General features: G+C 43.9%; 1 long non-coding RNA gene across 2 annotated transcripts in view; it reads right to left on the reverse strand.

Annotated features, from left to right (window-relative positions):
- Nucleotides 1-2,950: 2,950 nt before the first annotated feature.
- The window catches only part of LOC128076047 (uncharacterized), a 33,722-nt gene continuing 20,290 nt past the window's right edge, over nt 2,951-16,382 (reverse strand). The window contains exons 1-4 of one of the 2 annotated variants that reach the window (XR_008204230.1): nt 10,263-10,724; nt 5,981-6,134; nt 5,117-5,203; nt 2,951-4,238 (exon numbers count right to left, since the gene is read on the reverse strand). This is a non-coding gene — a long non-coding RNA (uncharacterized LOC128076047). Of the gene's footprint in view, nt 4,239-5,116; nt 5,204-5,980; nt 6,135-10,262; nt 10,725-16,382 lie in introns of those variants that run through there. The other variant, XR_008204229.1, reaches the window with a different exon arrangement.

Here is a 16,382-nt window from a genome sequence, read left to right on the forward strand (position 1 = left end):
ACTTCGGCATCTCAGTTTCAAAGATCCCCACAGTTTCAAAGATCCCCTCCTGTGCTGCCTCCTGGGGTGCCTACATGGGGCCAGACAGTTTTTGCATCTGAAGACAGCTTAATGTACACAACGTTCTTGCTACTTTGCATTGGATAATGGCAGATACTTGCCTGAACCACTGCCACTTAATGCAGTGTATATTCTTTCTTGTTTTGCCTGCAGGATTTGATATAAAGATTTCTCTTGCCACACACAACGCTTGTTCCACTACCATTTGCTTTTGCCTAACAATGTGCTAACAAGTTTTCATTTCCAGTTTATCTCTCCTTCTATACTTCTGCAAATTCTACACTATACTGATGTACTAGAGGTTCATGTATTCAAGCTTTCTCTATTCTGCTTGGGAAATCACATCTTTGCCTGTTTCTCTGCAAGTGAGCATCAACTTTCCCTGAACATAAGATATACTGTAGTAGTTGTGGTCTGGCCTCTCAAACTGCCCTTCTCCCACCATTTGTAGGAAACTTGTTAATGACTGAGGGATAAAGACATCAAGGCATCTGGTCTTATCTCAGCACACTGAATTAATGGGATAACACCATTCCCTGTCTCCTCTGTGGGAGATCATAACTGGAAAACCAAGAAGGAAACAATACTGTGGCTGTGCTCTGGCGGCTTTGCACCGATCCATCTGCAGCACATCGAAAGGAAACCCTGCTTATGGTGGTTGTGTGCAATGGGTAGCAGAGGGTACCGAAATTATTTGAAAGAAATCAAAGCAGAAAAAGCAAAGGAGATCCATCAGTGTTTTACATACTGTTAAAGGGAGCATATTTGTTTGTGGGATGAAAAATACCAGAACTGGGGCCAGAGAGTCAATCCGGGAGCACAAGTAGGGGAGTAGTTGTTCTCTACTAAGAGATGGAGTTAGAAAAGCCACTTTTGCCTGTGACACTTGCTGACATGGAGAATCATCATAAAGTTCCTATTCCATTTATCGCCAAGAAAAAAATGTCTTGAACAGCCAGGCTTATGTCTCAACTAGTAAGACATCTGAGAAAGGCACATCTCGTTAAGAACAATGCTTTGAATTTTTGTAATACCCGGGATAATTTTATCAGAGAAGGTTTTATGTGGTGATGCATTACATTAGCCCAGCGCTGTGCAAGACATATGGAAATTAGAGATGGATTAGATTTCAGAAAGCTTATGAGGAGTCTTGCAAGACCTTTAACCTTAAAATCGTTCACAGCTGAGCAATCCATTAAAATAAGCATTAAAATAATCCTTGGCTGGTACAGTAGTAAGAAATATGCTGGTGATTAATAGGTTTTGGTTATTTTCTTAACAGTTTAATGCATAGCAGCATGGAAAATAGTCCTGATAATGGCAAACACAAGACATTACTCCATTGGGCAAAAAGCTGGATGTGGAGCTGAGAAACATCCATGTCTTGCGGTGGCAGTGATGGCATTTCACACTCACACATGTCCCGCCTGGGTGAGGGCTCTGTTTTACCCGTGTAGTGGTTTCCTTGGTGTCAGAACAGATTATCCTGCCAACGCACCGATCTGACAGCCATCTCTACACTGTTTTATGGAGCCTGGCTGCCTAATGTCACCCAGCATAATTTTCAGGGCTGGAAATAGGGGCTTAACAGTGGAAGTGCAAATCAGATTTTCCTGTCGGCCACTCGTCCTGCTGGCAGCATGCAGGGCTTGCTGACTCTGCAGGGAACAAGATCACTGTGAAAAGATTCATCACCAGTGATGAGTGCTGGAATATATATGCCTGCATAGAAAACGTTGCCAACTGCCTGCATTTTGGGCTGCTGGTGTGTGGCTTACGGCTGCAAAATAGGAATCTCTCTTCCAAGTAGTTCTTCGTAGCTCCTTTTGCTGTTGCTTTTAATCAGCACTGCTGCATGTGGGCTGGGCAACCAAAGGTTGCTGAGGGTCCTGGTTAGGCAACGTGAGTGTGCCTGGCATCATCACTGCTGCCATCCCACAGAGTAGCTGCCTGCAGGGACTACGGTTATTCAATGGCAAAGGTTTTTCCTCTGCTAGAGGGGTTGTAAGTTGAATTACAAACTCATTCCTCTCCAGTTTTGCTGGTAAAATCCTCTTCCATCATCAAAGCTGTTTTGGTAAGGGTCTTCAATTTGATGTACTTGGAATGACACATGTACACTTGATGCATACTTTCCATTCTTTTTAACATAAATCTCCAACTCATCCAACTCTTCCTGAGGAGCTGAGTTTAACAGGAAAGTGCTGCTAACTCCAGTCGCTGCCTACTCAGCATTACGTATTTCTTGATGGTATTTTCCATCACTAATCACAGAAGCTATTTGTTTTATCATTGCAAGAATTGCATTAGCTCTGCTGACCAAGGAAGGCCATTAACCTTGGCTGCAGCAGCTCCTGAAGTGAACAAGGAGACCTTTGGTATACATCACACAGCAACTCTGGGAGCCTGCATCACCTCCCACCTTTCTCTTCCAGATGTCAGGTGTTAGTGCAATGTGCCAGGGCTTCAGATTAGTAATCACATCAATCTGAGCAGAGAACAAGCTGTCGTAATTGTCTGCACTAATGAAAATTATGATGACAACACAAGAATCCTTGCCAACCTCATCATCTTGCACCACAATGGCATGGAGTTATTTAAAGACTTACTTACGGTTTTAGTCACACATGCACGCCTAAGAACATCTTCTGAGGGTAATTAAACACCACAGCAAAGCTGAATTGCATGGAGAATTTAAGTGTTGTTTGGTGAGCACTGGCATAATTCCTGTTGTATTAGAGCAAACGAACTCAAAGAACATGGCAGAAGGGAAGGCTGGAGAAGTGCCTCAAACTCAGTATGGTTCGCAAGCTGAGGATCTACACAAAGGTAGAAGCAAAGGAATTCAGGAATTCTCCTGACGTTTACATGCAATAAACACATGTATTTACTGCATCATCTTCTGAGGCAAATGCATAGAGGAAAGAATCCACAAAGGTTTATCCAGGGAATAAAGAGCACGAATTCAAATTAGCTTTTGGCAATTGTAAGAACTAGTTTGTGCGATTTGATCTCCTTCAAACTCTGTCCCCAGTGGTGACTCATGAAACAGAATGTCAAACTATAGTGGATTCAAGGAATAGATGCAGCATTAAAAGACTGAAGGAAAGCCAAAACAAATGTGAAAGTGGGCAGTCAAAAGGAGAAAGAACAAACGGGAAGGCTGGTGGGTGGATGGAGGGGGAACAAAGGGAACCTGAGGCAAGGAGGTGAACTGGGAACACAACGAGACATTGGGCTCCACAGAATTCTCCTCATATTTCATTATATATTCTCTATTAGCTTATTTGAAAGTATTGGTTCTCAAAAGAAATTTGAAAAAGTACATTGAAGGAGGAATGGGAGCCTCAGGCAAGCAAAGGGAGAAATGTGTTCAGATCAGTTCCTTCATGGCTTATAGACAAGACCAGGGGAATAAATGCTTGAAAAGTGCTGTATATCACAACTTGCCATTGTCAGTCAGCTAAACATCCAATTTCTGTGTTTCTGTGGTGTGTGGAAATAAAGCATCACACATCAGAGTACAAGGCAGTGGTGGTACCTCTTGCAGGGTAGAGGAGGTCTGCAGCCTTGCAAAGATGCTCTTATAGCATGTACTGCTAGCTCATAGCTAGCAAACAGCCCTGCAAACACCCTGAGCTCTCACAGTTAGCCTGTATGTGCCGGAGAGAATTCTAGGCTGATTTCTGGAGGAAATGAAGTGTTTGCAATCAGCCTAACTTCTTCCCATGCCTGTCCCTGGACATCCTTTAACAAAGTGTAACAGTATGGATTTCCAGCAGCCACATTTCAGCATCCATGGAAATACTTGGCTGTACCCCAAGGAGAACCTGCAAGCCCCAGAGGGACAGCTAAGGCGGTTAAGAGATAATTCTGCAGATATCCCAGCCCTGCAGAGATTTATGCAGATCTCTCTCTCAGAGAGGGTCCAACACTCACTTCCCAGTCACTTAATGTTAATTGTTACCCAGTTCCAGGCAACCTGAGTGCTACCAGCAGCATGAGAGGGAACGTGTGTTACCCAGAGCAATGGGAATGGCTGCTCCTGCTGTTAAGTATGGGACAGGTTCATGCAGAGCTGGCACAGATCTCTCTACTGTGGAGCCTCTGCGATGCTCAGGTCCAAGGTGCTGATGGTGCATCTTCTCAGCATCATTCTCTGTCCAAAATATCTCACCCTGTAGCACAAACACACACAAGAGATAGCTTCAGATCTGTCAGCTATTCACATTTCAAGTGGCTTATGGATAGTGAAGGTTTGGCTGCATGTGTGTTAAGCATCTGATTTTATAAAGCATGAGAGCTCTTTTTATTGCACAACATGCACAGCATTACTAGGACAGGTTAAGAGAGCTGGAGCTCTTCAGCTAGAGAAGAAAAAGCTCTATGGGGGAACTTACAGTGGCCTTCCAGGACCTGAAAAAGGTAAAAAGGACAGGAAAGCTGGGGATGGACTTTCTATAAGGGCGGGTAGTGGCAGGACAAGGGGAAATAGCTTTAAACTGGAAGAAGATAAGTTTAGATTAGATATTAGGAATGAATTCTTTACTGTGAGAGTGGTGAGACATTGGCACAGGTTGCCCAGCAAGGCTGTGGGTGCCCCCTGTATGGCAGCACTGAAGGCCAGGCTGGATGGATGGGGCTGTGAGCAACCTGGGATAGAGGGAGGTGTCCCTGCTATAGCAGAGGATGGAACTACATGATCCTAAAGGTCCCTTCCGACCCAAACTGTTCTGTGATTCTATGAACATATTAAAGCTGTTACCATATATTTCCCTCTATTGATCTAGAATCACTGCATTTCTTTTCTTTGAACGTTAAGCCTTTCTTTCACTCAAAGTAAAAGGAATGTATATTTTTTTTCCTGTGCAAGAAGGCACTGAATTGTCTGTAAAGTTGTTTCACTCACGCTAAAGGCTCCGAGAAATTGCATGGGTGGCTCTGAAGCCAGTGCTCAGAGAGCTGGGAAAGGAGCAGTGGCAGCACAGAGCTGTGCTGCACAACCTGTGGGTGAACAAATTCCATTGAGCTCCATTAGCCATAGGAGAAAACTTACAAGCCTGCATGGAATTTTTTTGAAGAAGCATCAGAGCAGGTTCTGTAAACTCTCTTACGTGCTGGGAATCTTCTTTCCAGGAAAATCCTAGGATTTAACAAAGAAAGGGGAGAAGGAAGTGCTTTGATTTTGAAGAGGACAAGAGGGAAATGCAAATTGGCGACATCTTTCAGAAGAGCATTGTATACATGATGGTACTCTTCAAGCTGTGTCTTGCATCTTAAACAGAGCTTGCAAGGTTAACAAAACCCACAGACAGACACACTGGGAGTGCTGATTCAATACATTTTACACAGTCCTTCGCACTAGGAAGCTGGATGGTTCCCAAGAGCGAGCAATCTGGAAATAAAAATGTGTCTGATCAATAAAACGAAACGACTTGAGGAAATCTGAGTTTAGTGTTCTTTAAGCCTTAATTGGCTTTGCACGTAGCAGAGGTGACCTTGCCCTTTGCAGCTCAGCTGTTAGAGCTGCACGAAGCTTTACTGCAAGATAACAGCACAGGGGAGCTGCTGGTGGCACAGAAGACACAGACCACAGGTGAAAGAAGGGCCTGAAAGAAGGTCAAAATGTCCCCTGGCACATGACGAGCACAGATTTTTGTGCCTGGGTCTTTCAGTGCAACTCTCTCTACGTCAGAAGTTGGCTAACACCTCTCTGCAGCCCCACGTGCTTGCTGGTTCCTTATTTTCAAAGGCATGAGATACAGACATACAAATCGCCAACATGGGTGAGCTAATCAAAAGGCAAGCATAAGTATTCAAACAGCGTGATCTATTTAAATAGGGAAGTTAAACAAAATCCATCCCAACTGGCTTTCAACTCTCAGCCCCATGATCTAAAAATCAATTGATTTTTACTTACAGAATGCTAAATCCTCCTGAGTGGAGGCTTCTCTTTTCTTAGCAGTGGATGTGGGTAGAAGAAACTGCAGAGGTTTTATGGAGGTTAGCCAAAAGAAATGGGCCAGCAGAGCACAGGATCTCCTTCTACAAGTCCCCTCCAGATGCATTCCTGCCTTTGGACAAAATCAGAAGTGAAATTTGCAGTGACATCCAGAGCGAGTCGATTTGAATGGGATTTGCAGCAGTGCCCAGCAGTCCCCAGAAATGCTTTTTCAGTTATTGCAAGGATTGCCTCCCTCAACATGTGCAGCCATGCCAGGCTTCTACTGCATATTTCATCACCTCTATTTTGTAACTTGGCTCTAAAAACTCACTTGGAGCTGAGATGCAACATTACTCCCTTGCAATGTGAAAATCACACCCTGAACTGCTTGGAAATTCTGCTAATACAAAATCAAACTGTGCTCAGCATATTTAAGTGCTTTTAAATAAAACAGTTTGATGTTGGTGAGAAGCAAGCAGCGTTTCTGGAAGGTAATACACAGGAGAAGCTCACACATCCCATCACACATCACGCATTTAGAAGGAAGTTTTTCCACACAGAGGGTGGTGAGGCACTGGAACAGGTTGCCCAAAGAGGTTGTGGAAGCCCCATCCCTGGAGGCATTCAAGGCCAGGCTGGATGTGGCTGTGGGCAGCCTGGACTGCTGGTTGGTGACCCTGCACATATCAGGGGTTGGAATGAGATGGTCATTGTGGTCCTTTGCAACCCAAGCCATTTTATGATTCTATGATATAATCCCATGATGCAGGGAAGGCTCGTGAGATGGCAACCTCTGACCCAACCCAGGGCTGCCCACTGTCCAACCCCATTGACAGGGGGACCCAAATGATTATTTCCCTTCTCATGTGAGCTCTGCATTGGTGGGGATGGGTTGATGGTTGGACTACATGATCTTAGCTGTCTTTTCCAACCTTAATGATTCTATTTGAAGCCTCACAAAAAAATAAAACTAATTAGAACAACAACAAGAACAACCAAGCCAAACAGCCACAAAATGAATCTCTACCTTTTTACAGCCCTGGCAATAAATCCTCCAATGGCAAAAAACGTGGTACCTGCAGCAAACAGTACCAGAGTTGATAGGTATCTGTCTGATCTCCTGATGGCATGGTAAATAACTGGTGTCACTTCCTTGTTGCTTCCACTTGTCCACTTCCACTTATTACTTTATCAGGATAGGCATTAGAGAATACATCACATCTCTTTATGTTTTTCACTTCTGATTAAAATCCTGGCTGCTTCAATGAGCCCTCTGTACACAGCTGGTGATCTGTAACTTTCCGCAGTGCAATGCGACCATTTCTCAAGTCCTGCTCAACTCCAGCTGTAACTTTTCATGGGCAAAGATGGATGCCACAAGCAAAACGCAGGCACGGGCAAAATTTATCTCAATTTATCCTGCACAGAAAAAGTAACAGAGGATACTTTGCTGAAAGCAAAATATACTGCTTGAATGAATTTACAGTATGTAATAAAATACACCAAGGAGAGACCATTTATGTTAGGGGAAGAAGGTAATATATGATGTCAGTAACTCACTTTACAACGATGCTATTAAGGAAGTATAAAGGTGATAATCGCCTTATTTAGGAGTTGAAGCTATATTTACAAGCCAGTTGATGTGTGACATCTCCCAATATAAAAGAGCCACTTTTAACAACTTTTAATTTCTTCCAGAAGAATCTGTGTGAGTTTTATGCCACTTCTAGGTCTTGGTGCAGCAGCACGTGGCTGAGGCAGGCCCATAGACAAGGTGATGGCAAAGCCTCCTGTCCTCAGGACCAGATTATAATTGCAGAAAAGCAAAGCGTCTTATGCAATCCACAGAGGAGCTGCTGAGGCCAAACCAGGAATTAAATCAGTTCTTCTGGTGTCAGCCTCCAGGCTGACACACAGGTATCCCAGCGTTGCAGAAACCAAAGGAGAAACATCATCAGAAGCATTGTGAGCCAGTGTTGCCCAGTTAGCAGCATCCTGCTACAAAACTAAACTATTTTAGCATACATTTAAAAGGGAACTGCCATGATTTTGCTAAATCTCCATCTAGCAAGTGCCATTCGTGGAGCTGCAGCAGGTGTGGCTTTAGAGGAGTCACACCACTTGCTTTGCCTTCCCAAAACGCTCAGAAGAAAGCCTGAATGTACGCACTCCAGAAGGAAAAAAAAAAGTCTGTTTTACCTTCTAAATCTCGTGCCTTGTAAGTCAATATCATGATTGCAGAGCAGGTTGGACTGGGGAATGAAACCCCTCAAAATGTAGATCAGCTAGAGGCAGCGCTCATGAATATTTTACATTTAAGGAGGGCTGAGCAGCACAGGCAGCAGATCCAGTCTGGCAACATCAGAATCAGCAATGTCACTGAGTCAGGTTGGCTAGGGAAGGGTTTCTTTAGGAGAACCAATGCTCCCCTGAATTCCTTGATGAAACGACCACTGGTTCAATGGTTCTTCATTCCCAGCCTTGTTGAGAAGTGGTTGAGCCATAGCCATGCAGGGCAGAGAGGACCATTACTTTCCAGACAAAGCATTCCTGTCAATCACAGTTTTTGTAGTCCATTATAAATGTTGCTTTACAGCTAAACTCCCCCCATCAAAGCAGAAGCATCTCTATTAGGTTATTTAGAAAAGCCCATAATTATCAGGGTTTAATTCATTGACAAGGTGGGCAATTTAAATACTATCTTTAAGCCTGATGAAATTGTACTGACTCCAGGAAGGAAGAAGAAAACACGAACACCACAGAAACTGTCAGCGACAAAAGTCACAGTGCCAAGTGCCAGAGAACTGGTTTTCCTGCCTGTTGAAAACACCCTGTGCATTCTCCTTCAATACAGAAGCAGACGAAGCATTACTCAGACTGCATGTGATGCTGATGGAGAACAAAGGCACTTGAGAAAGGCAACAGAAGACATGAAGAAAGTCATGGTTTCTGGTGACAGAAATCCTTCTGCCCTTTAGTTTGGGAACAGAAATGCTGCCACAAGATTATTACCAATTCTAGCTAGCAGATTTGTGCAAAGTAGGCTTTATGCTATTAGATCCTCCAACGAGGAGGTCAGCGAACGTTGAGGGGTTTGAGATTTGTACGTTAACTGGAGAGGCACATGTTAGCAGGACATGTGAATTAATGACATTATTTATAACCCAGCTCATTATCACACCCAGCTTGATGCCTCAGACAGCTTCTAATTCTCTTAACCAGTTCCTATGGCAGGAAATAAAACCGCTTTGCTTCATCTGTGATCCGTCAGAAGAACTCTCTTGTTGTTATTGTTTGTTTTTTAATGCAAAAAGCTTCTTTCAAAGAACAGATTTGTGACTGCATGATGCAACTCCCCGCAGCCTGAGTTTCCCATACGAACACGTTCATGTTGAGTCTGAGGAATGAACAATGAACAAATTTCATGCCTGATTCCCCTGCTTCGCCTCACTTTTGATCTCTAATATTAGATTGCTATAATTGCTTTTCAGCTCCTTGTGTGCATATTAGCACTGTGCATGTTGTTATAGAAATATGAAATTCAACACATTGTCCTTTAGATTTTGAAATAAATGCGCCCCTCACTTTGCTTCCATCCCCATTCTTTGACCAGAAGAATAAGAGGACAAAAATTTGAAGATATACTTGACAAATATTTGACAAATATTGAAACCTCAAATACGATTCCTGCACATCCCCAGCACCTTGTCATAGGATCATAGAATGGCCTCAGCTGTAAAGAACCACAATGACCATCCAGTTCCAACCCCCTGCTATGTACAGGGTCACCAACCAGCAGACCAGGCTGCCCAGAGCCCACATCCAGTCTGGCCTTGAATGTCTCCATGGATGGGGCATCCACAGCCTCCTTGGGCAACCTGTTCCATTTCAGTCCTTCAGCTGAAAGAAGAGATTGAAGCCTCACCATTCTTAAATAAAAAATATGTAAAAAGACACCTTTTGTTATCAAACTACATAGCTGAACGTCTATATATATGCATTTACATAGTTTTTTAAGAACTTAGAAACATACAGAAGAGTTACAAGGAAAAGACACCATTTTCCTAAACAGACTTCACAAAAAACCCACACTTTCTGCCTTGTGCTGCCAAGAGAAATCACTACTTGCAAGGTTTGATGCCCAAGGACAAAGGCTCTGACCTGATTTCTGTTCCCTCCTCCCAGATTGGTACACGATAACCTTTCAGGCAAAGAATAACGAGTGTCTGTGCATGCGCTTGGGCTAATTAATGCTCACCTACAAACCAGGGGGGATTTTTGTTCCTGCTAAACGAAACCCATGCAGAGGTGGAAGGCGAGCAAAGCTGATGATTGATAGAGAAAGCTGCTGCCCATCAGTAAGAGATGCTTTCTCTCTGCTCTTGAGAAAATAAACACAGGGAATCAATTAGCTCTGAATATAAGTGAAAGTAATGCAACTTCTCAAGCACCTAAATTGTTTTGGTAATAGGAATAGAAATGAATTCATTATGAGTGACAATAACACTAATCAAGATCCACTTCCAGAGGTTTGGAGGAGTGGGAAGGGCCATAATTGCAGCCATGCTCTTCAGCTTCTGCTTTCCTCCAGGATGAAAGCTGAACTGCTTATTCGCAACGTTAAAACCAGCAGAAATGGGGACAGGGGAGCACAGCCTCTAAGTGCAGCCCACACTTTGGCAGTGCCATGTCAGCAGCGATGGAGTGAGGGCTCTGCTGTGAGTGGAGCTGAGCTCAACCTGAAGCACAGAGCAGCAGAGAGCTCCCAGCTCCTGCCTGGTGGGTGGAGAAGCCTTTTTTGGAAGATGTTTTTTTCGGAAGCCACTTCCCAGCAGCTTCTACACGCAGGTGCTATGCTTAATTATATCCTCCATCAGCTGGCAGATCTGCCTGGCAGCTAGTCCTCCATCTCTGCTGCGGCACTGGGAATCATCTCAGCACAAAGCCCTGCCCTGAAACCAGCACTGCTCACCCACACTGTGGAAACATCATTTCCTCACACACACCTCTGCTGAGTTTACTCGGGGGCTGCTCAGGAATAATTATATAACACTCTGGGAGGAGGTAGGAGTTGACTCCCATCTCTTCTCTTCCCACAAGATTACCAGGAGAGAGCATGGAGGAGGAGGGTTAAACTATGTGTCATAAAGTCCTAAAGCTAAAATGTCAAGGACTAAGAGGATCCTGCTCATAGTTGGGTAAAGAACAGCCTTTGCAGGACTTGAAGAGTTGTTGGCTCCAAGCAAGCTGCTCCAGTCAGCTTCCCCTGAGATGATCCATTGCTGTGAGCTAATCTGTCATGTTAATTCAATGCAGCAAAACGTGAGTAGATTGTACTTCACCCTTGCTAAATAACAACTGATTACTGGTGACTGCATGGATGGAAGCTTCTGTGTGCAGTCATGCCCTCCCACCCCAGCTCAGCCAGGTGATTTCTTTGCAGATGGCTCTGTGTGCAGCTGTGTCTGTCTCTAGGTGATAAGGGGTGGAATGTTTATCATGGGTTTTGCTGCCTCTGATTGCAGTAGAGCCGCCTGTGCTTTTCTTCAGGCCCCTATGAGGCACAGCCTGACACTGTGCATAGGGTAGGAACTAGAAGGGAAAGGGGTTCACAGCTCTAAGGGTATGGAATATCACTCTGAAGCACCCTCTGCATAGATCTGCAAGGCTATTTTTGAATTATTAATCTCCTTAAACAATCTGAGTCACTGCCTCTTTCTTCCAGATGCACATCTGTGGCTGCTACCATTAAAGCTTATTTCCATCTCTACAAAACCCACTCCCAGCTTTAGGGCTGCTCTCCTTGGGTTCTCCCCGTGGCACTGTTTCCTGTTAACACCCACTGCAGAGGTCAGATCTCTGTCCATTTTGAAGCCCTCTCAGTTACAGATTTCTCAGCCTTTCTAAAGCAGCAATTACCAACAGACACTAATTAGCAGGCTGCTATCTCTGAGAACAGAGCAATTCCAGGAGAGAGGTAATTTTACAAGGCATAAAGGGCAGGTTTGTTAACAATAATTAAAACACAAGTAGCTACATAACAGTAGACCTAAAGGTCTGATTTAACCATATTCTGTCAAGAAAGCAAAGTTAATCCTAAAGGCAATAAATGCCCCATTTCTCCTGAAATCATGAGTCCATCCTGGCAGCCAGACCAGTTCCCTTTACACAGAAAAACCCAGTTGCTGAATTCAGGCAGTCAGTATGTGATTTTAAATGTAAAAGGAGAAGCAGAGATCCCAGTCACCACTGACTGTTTCTGCTCACTGGAGCTGGCTTTTTTAAAGCAACTCCTGTGTTCCAATCTGGGACCTGACTTCTTTGCACACAGCAGCTGTACCCATGCAAACTGCTTATTTTGTTTCTTACAAACTTCTCTTTCCCCATCAGAAGGTCAAACACAGAATTCTCTGCCAAATCCAATGCTTCTTGAGTTAGGAGATTGCTATCTATAATCACAAAGTATTTGCAGGGCGTTTTAGCACTGGCAGCCTGAGCCCTCTGGATGTCAGTCAGATTGAAGTCTCTCCCAACAGCTCAGCTTTCCTCCCATCAGCTCATAGGACGATGAGTGAGGAGCCCATCACCCCACTCTTCCATGGGACACAGTGGCCCATAGCAGCAGTCAGCGTTTGGTTTCTGTGCAGTCTCTAAGCTCGCACATCCCCAAAGCAGTCACGGTCATTTACTTCTGCACTGTCAGATGATATCTTGCCATTGCTGGCAAGACCTGCTGCTCATCCTTGCTGTTCTCAAGATAAATAGATTATGGTCTAAGAGTTTAATCACAGGCAGAAGTGACATCTTTACCTTCCTATATGCTGTCTCAGCTTTATACTCTTGTAACATAGAAGACACCTTCAGCTAGAGTTTGGAAATATATTCAGCATTAATTATAGCAGAAAAATTATCAGGGCAAACTATTTCTGCAGCATTATGTTATGAATAAAAGGAACAAGTTGTTTGCAATGGAGAAGGTGAGACATTGGTTGCCCAAAAAGGTGGCTGTGCCCCATCCCTGCAGACACCCAAGGTCAGGCTGGATGGGCTCTGAGCACCGATGGAGCTGTGGGTGTTCCTGCTCAGTGCAGGAGTTGGACCAGATGGCCTTTCAGGGTCCCTTCCACCACCAACAATGCTATGGTTCCATGACATTTTCATTGAGATGTTTATGGAAATACTTTCAGTACAAGCAGTGAGATATTCAGCATTTAGTTTTCATTGATAGTATCTAGTATGTAGTAAGTAAAAAATATGCTGGAATTTGAGTAAGAAGGGTCTTCATAATGCCCTTAACGCAGCACTGGCTGCTCCCCTACCCTGCCCTGCTGCCAGCCCAGCATGGGGAAACCATTACTGAAACATCAGCTGGAGTAACTGCACCTGAGTGGTGCTACTTATGGAGGAAAGCCAATAAGCAGTACTCAGTCTCTCCTTTCATACCACTTAAAGATTTTCTTGCACACATGAGGTTGATGGTGCAGTTGAGCAGACAGTGACCTCTCTCTATTTCCTACTCTTCCTCTGCACTATGAGATTATTTAAAGGGCACTTAGTGAAAGTAGTCCCAACCGAAATTAAAACGTAATGTGAAAAAATAACATTTGGTGGGCAGTATGGGCACATAGTTCAGTGGTGTTACGCAGCAGACAGTGCGTCCTTTTCTTCCCTTGGGCTTTGGCATTTGCTTGCTCTCACAGTGTCACAGCATTTCCTTGCAGCTCTCTTCCAGCTGTGCCTCCCTCAGTGCCCAGTTCAGAGCAGAAAGAAGTCTGGTCCTTTCTTCCTCACCTCACCTTTCTCAATTTATCAGAATACTACAAGACAACCTGCACTAGGACTGGAGAAAACACAAAATCACAATGTTACATCCCATGCAGGCACAAACCAAAGGGTGATGCAGGTGTCACCGCATGCCTTTGAGGCTTGCTCAGCTTTGCTTTGCTTCTAAATGAAACTTATTTATCACTGCAACATCACAAAGGACTGCCTGAAAGCAAACCAAAGGAGGTGCATCAGCGTGGTGGGAGCTGGCAAGTCTCTGGAAAACTGTCACCTCAGTGCATGTCGTGTCCCCAAGAAGGGCCAAAGCTAACATGAAACGCTGACTTAGTGTGAATCCAGCTTTAATAATTAAGTCTGCTAAAAGCGAAGATTAAAAATTCATTCCGAGCTAAATGAAGCTATTAGGAGAACAGTATTTCCCCATTATACATTTATGATATACGTAGTGTGTATATAGCTCTGAAAGTAACGCCTCCTATTTATTTCCATGGAAACTACAGCAGATACAAAGAGCACAATAACACTAGTTGATAGAGGAAATTCTCAGCTACAGAACTTAGTGGTGCATTTTCACCAGTGATGAACAAGAGCTGCATGATACACTCAAACATCTGTACCACCGGGTATTGTCACTACTGCTGAAACTTCCCACCCATTCCATCACTGTGCACACATCCACTGTTTGCTCTCCATAAACTTTCAGCCAGCTTATGAATGTCAGTGGTTACCATTTTTTTTCTTATGGAGGAATTCAACAACACCCCTTCATTCAACCTCTACTGCCATCTCACCACCACCCACCTCTGACTCCACGGATCAATGTAATAAAATAGGAGGCATCACTTTTGGAATAGCCAACATATAATATACTAAAGTCTCTCTTGAGAACACCAAAGCCCTTTGCTCAGCCCCTGTGAACTCCTGGGAGCTCTTGGCAGCTCATATCTTTGCTGCCTCTCAATTAAGCACTGGGGATCTCCATGCATGGAGCATCCACAACTCCTCTGGGTTGCTTAGATTATGGAATATTTAGCATAGCCTAGGAATTACAGCAAAAAAAAAATAAATAAATAAAGAACATTTTTTTTTTTAAAGTCACATCATAAGAAGCCATCAGCGATTCCTCTCAAAGGAATCCAGAAACAGATGTTTGTAGGACTGAGGAGTCAATGCTGGGGCATAATAACAACCAAGGAAAGGAGGAACACAGAATTATTCAGGCTTTAATTATTCATACTTTAACAAAGCCAGATGCCAGGTGATGTGCTGAATTACTGCTAATAGGGCTTTGCTTGTCACCAAGAGCTGTTGGAGCTGGGATGGAAGTCCTCCCATGGACACCATTGCTTGGTTTCCCCACCATGCAGTGTTGCTCTTGCAAGATGCTTTTCCACCTCCAAACACCACATTACAGCCCCCCCAGCCCATTTTCCACCCCATACACCTCAGCTCACCAAGTCTGGATACCAATGACTCCTGGCTTTATTTAACATCATGGGTAGCTCTACCAGAAGATGAAAGTATCTTTAAGTCTAAAAGTTCTTATAAAAGTAGTTTTTGTGATATCCTTCAGCTAGCGTGTTTGCCAGAACATATAAATTCAGGACAGCCTGCTTCCCTATAAAAGTTTGATGGAGTTGGACTGGGAAGCTGACAAGACATTGAATTCCAAATTCAGGAAATGTTCAGCTCTATGATGTGTTTATAATTAAATTTATTTCCCTTGAATGCAGCTGAGCATCTCCCTGGCTTATTGTGCCAGGCAGCTGCACGTTAAGGATTATGCCTGTGGAATCACAGAGATTGATGACATGATTTAGCACCTATCTGGAATGATTAATTGAATTGAATATAGCTCACTCGATTTGCCTTAATCCTCTGAGGACAGCCTGGCCAAATTCACACCTTTGCTTTACTCCAGAAACCTTATTAAAAGGGAGAGAGAAGGCGCGATTGCTTTATATACTTAATTAGAATCTTTAGATGTTCAATAAATTGCTACTCTTTGGAGGGAAAATCTGAAAAATTTATTTTCTCATCTTGTTGTCCTGCCCGGCTCCCTGCTTTCCCTGCTGCTCTGTAACCCAGCATGGTGGCTGCAGGCTCTGTGCTGGGACCCCCAGTTCAAAAGCTCTCAAAAATCTACACCACCTGCAGGCAAAATTCAAAAGAAATTAGCTGTGTGCTTGTGGGATTGTTGTGCTGCTCTGCATAGCAAATCGCTGCCAAAGATTCACCCTGGTGATGACAGGTAAGACGTGAGCCCTGCCCTGAGCACAGAGGTAAAGCTCTGCTGCCACTAGGTTTCCCCATAGGTGCAATACATGGAGGTGGAGAAGCTCTGAAGGCATAGAACTGACACGCATCACACTGCCATTCTGCACATATTTCAAACTAAAAACTGCATGGACAGCTAAGAACTGTAATTTGAAAGAGGACAAAGTTTTTCTCTTAACGCTAAAGGGGCTTCCAATGAATGATGTGAGTTCTTACAGAACTTTTGCAAAGGTCCTTGACATGTTCTAGGAGGATATAGATGCTCCCAGCTGCATCCTGCCTTCACACACCAGGTTCATTTGGCTCCTGCTGACCA

This window comes from Tympanuchus pallidicinctus, unplaced genomic scaffold (assembly GCF_026119805.1).
Source record: "Tympanuchus pallidicinctus isolate F22 unplaced genomic scaffold, pur_lepc_1.0 scaffold13, whole genome shotgun sequence".
In the NCBI taxonomy this organism is placed as follows: Eukaryota; Metazoa; Chordata; class Aves; order Galliformes; family Phasianidae; genus Tympanuchus; species Tympanuchus pallidicinctus.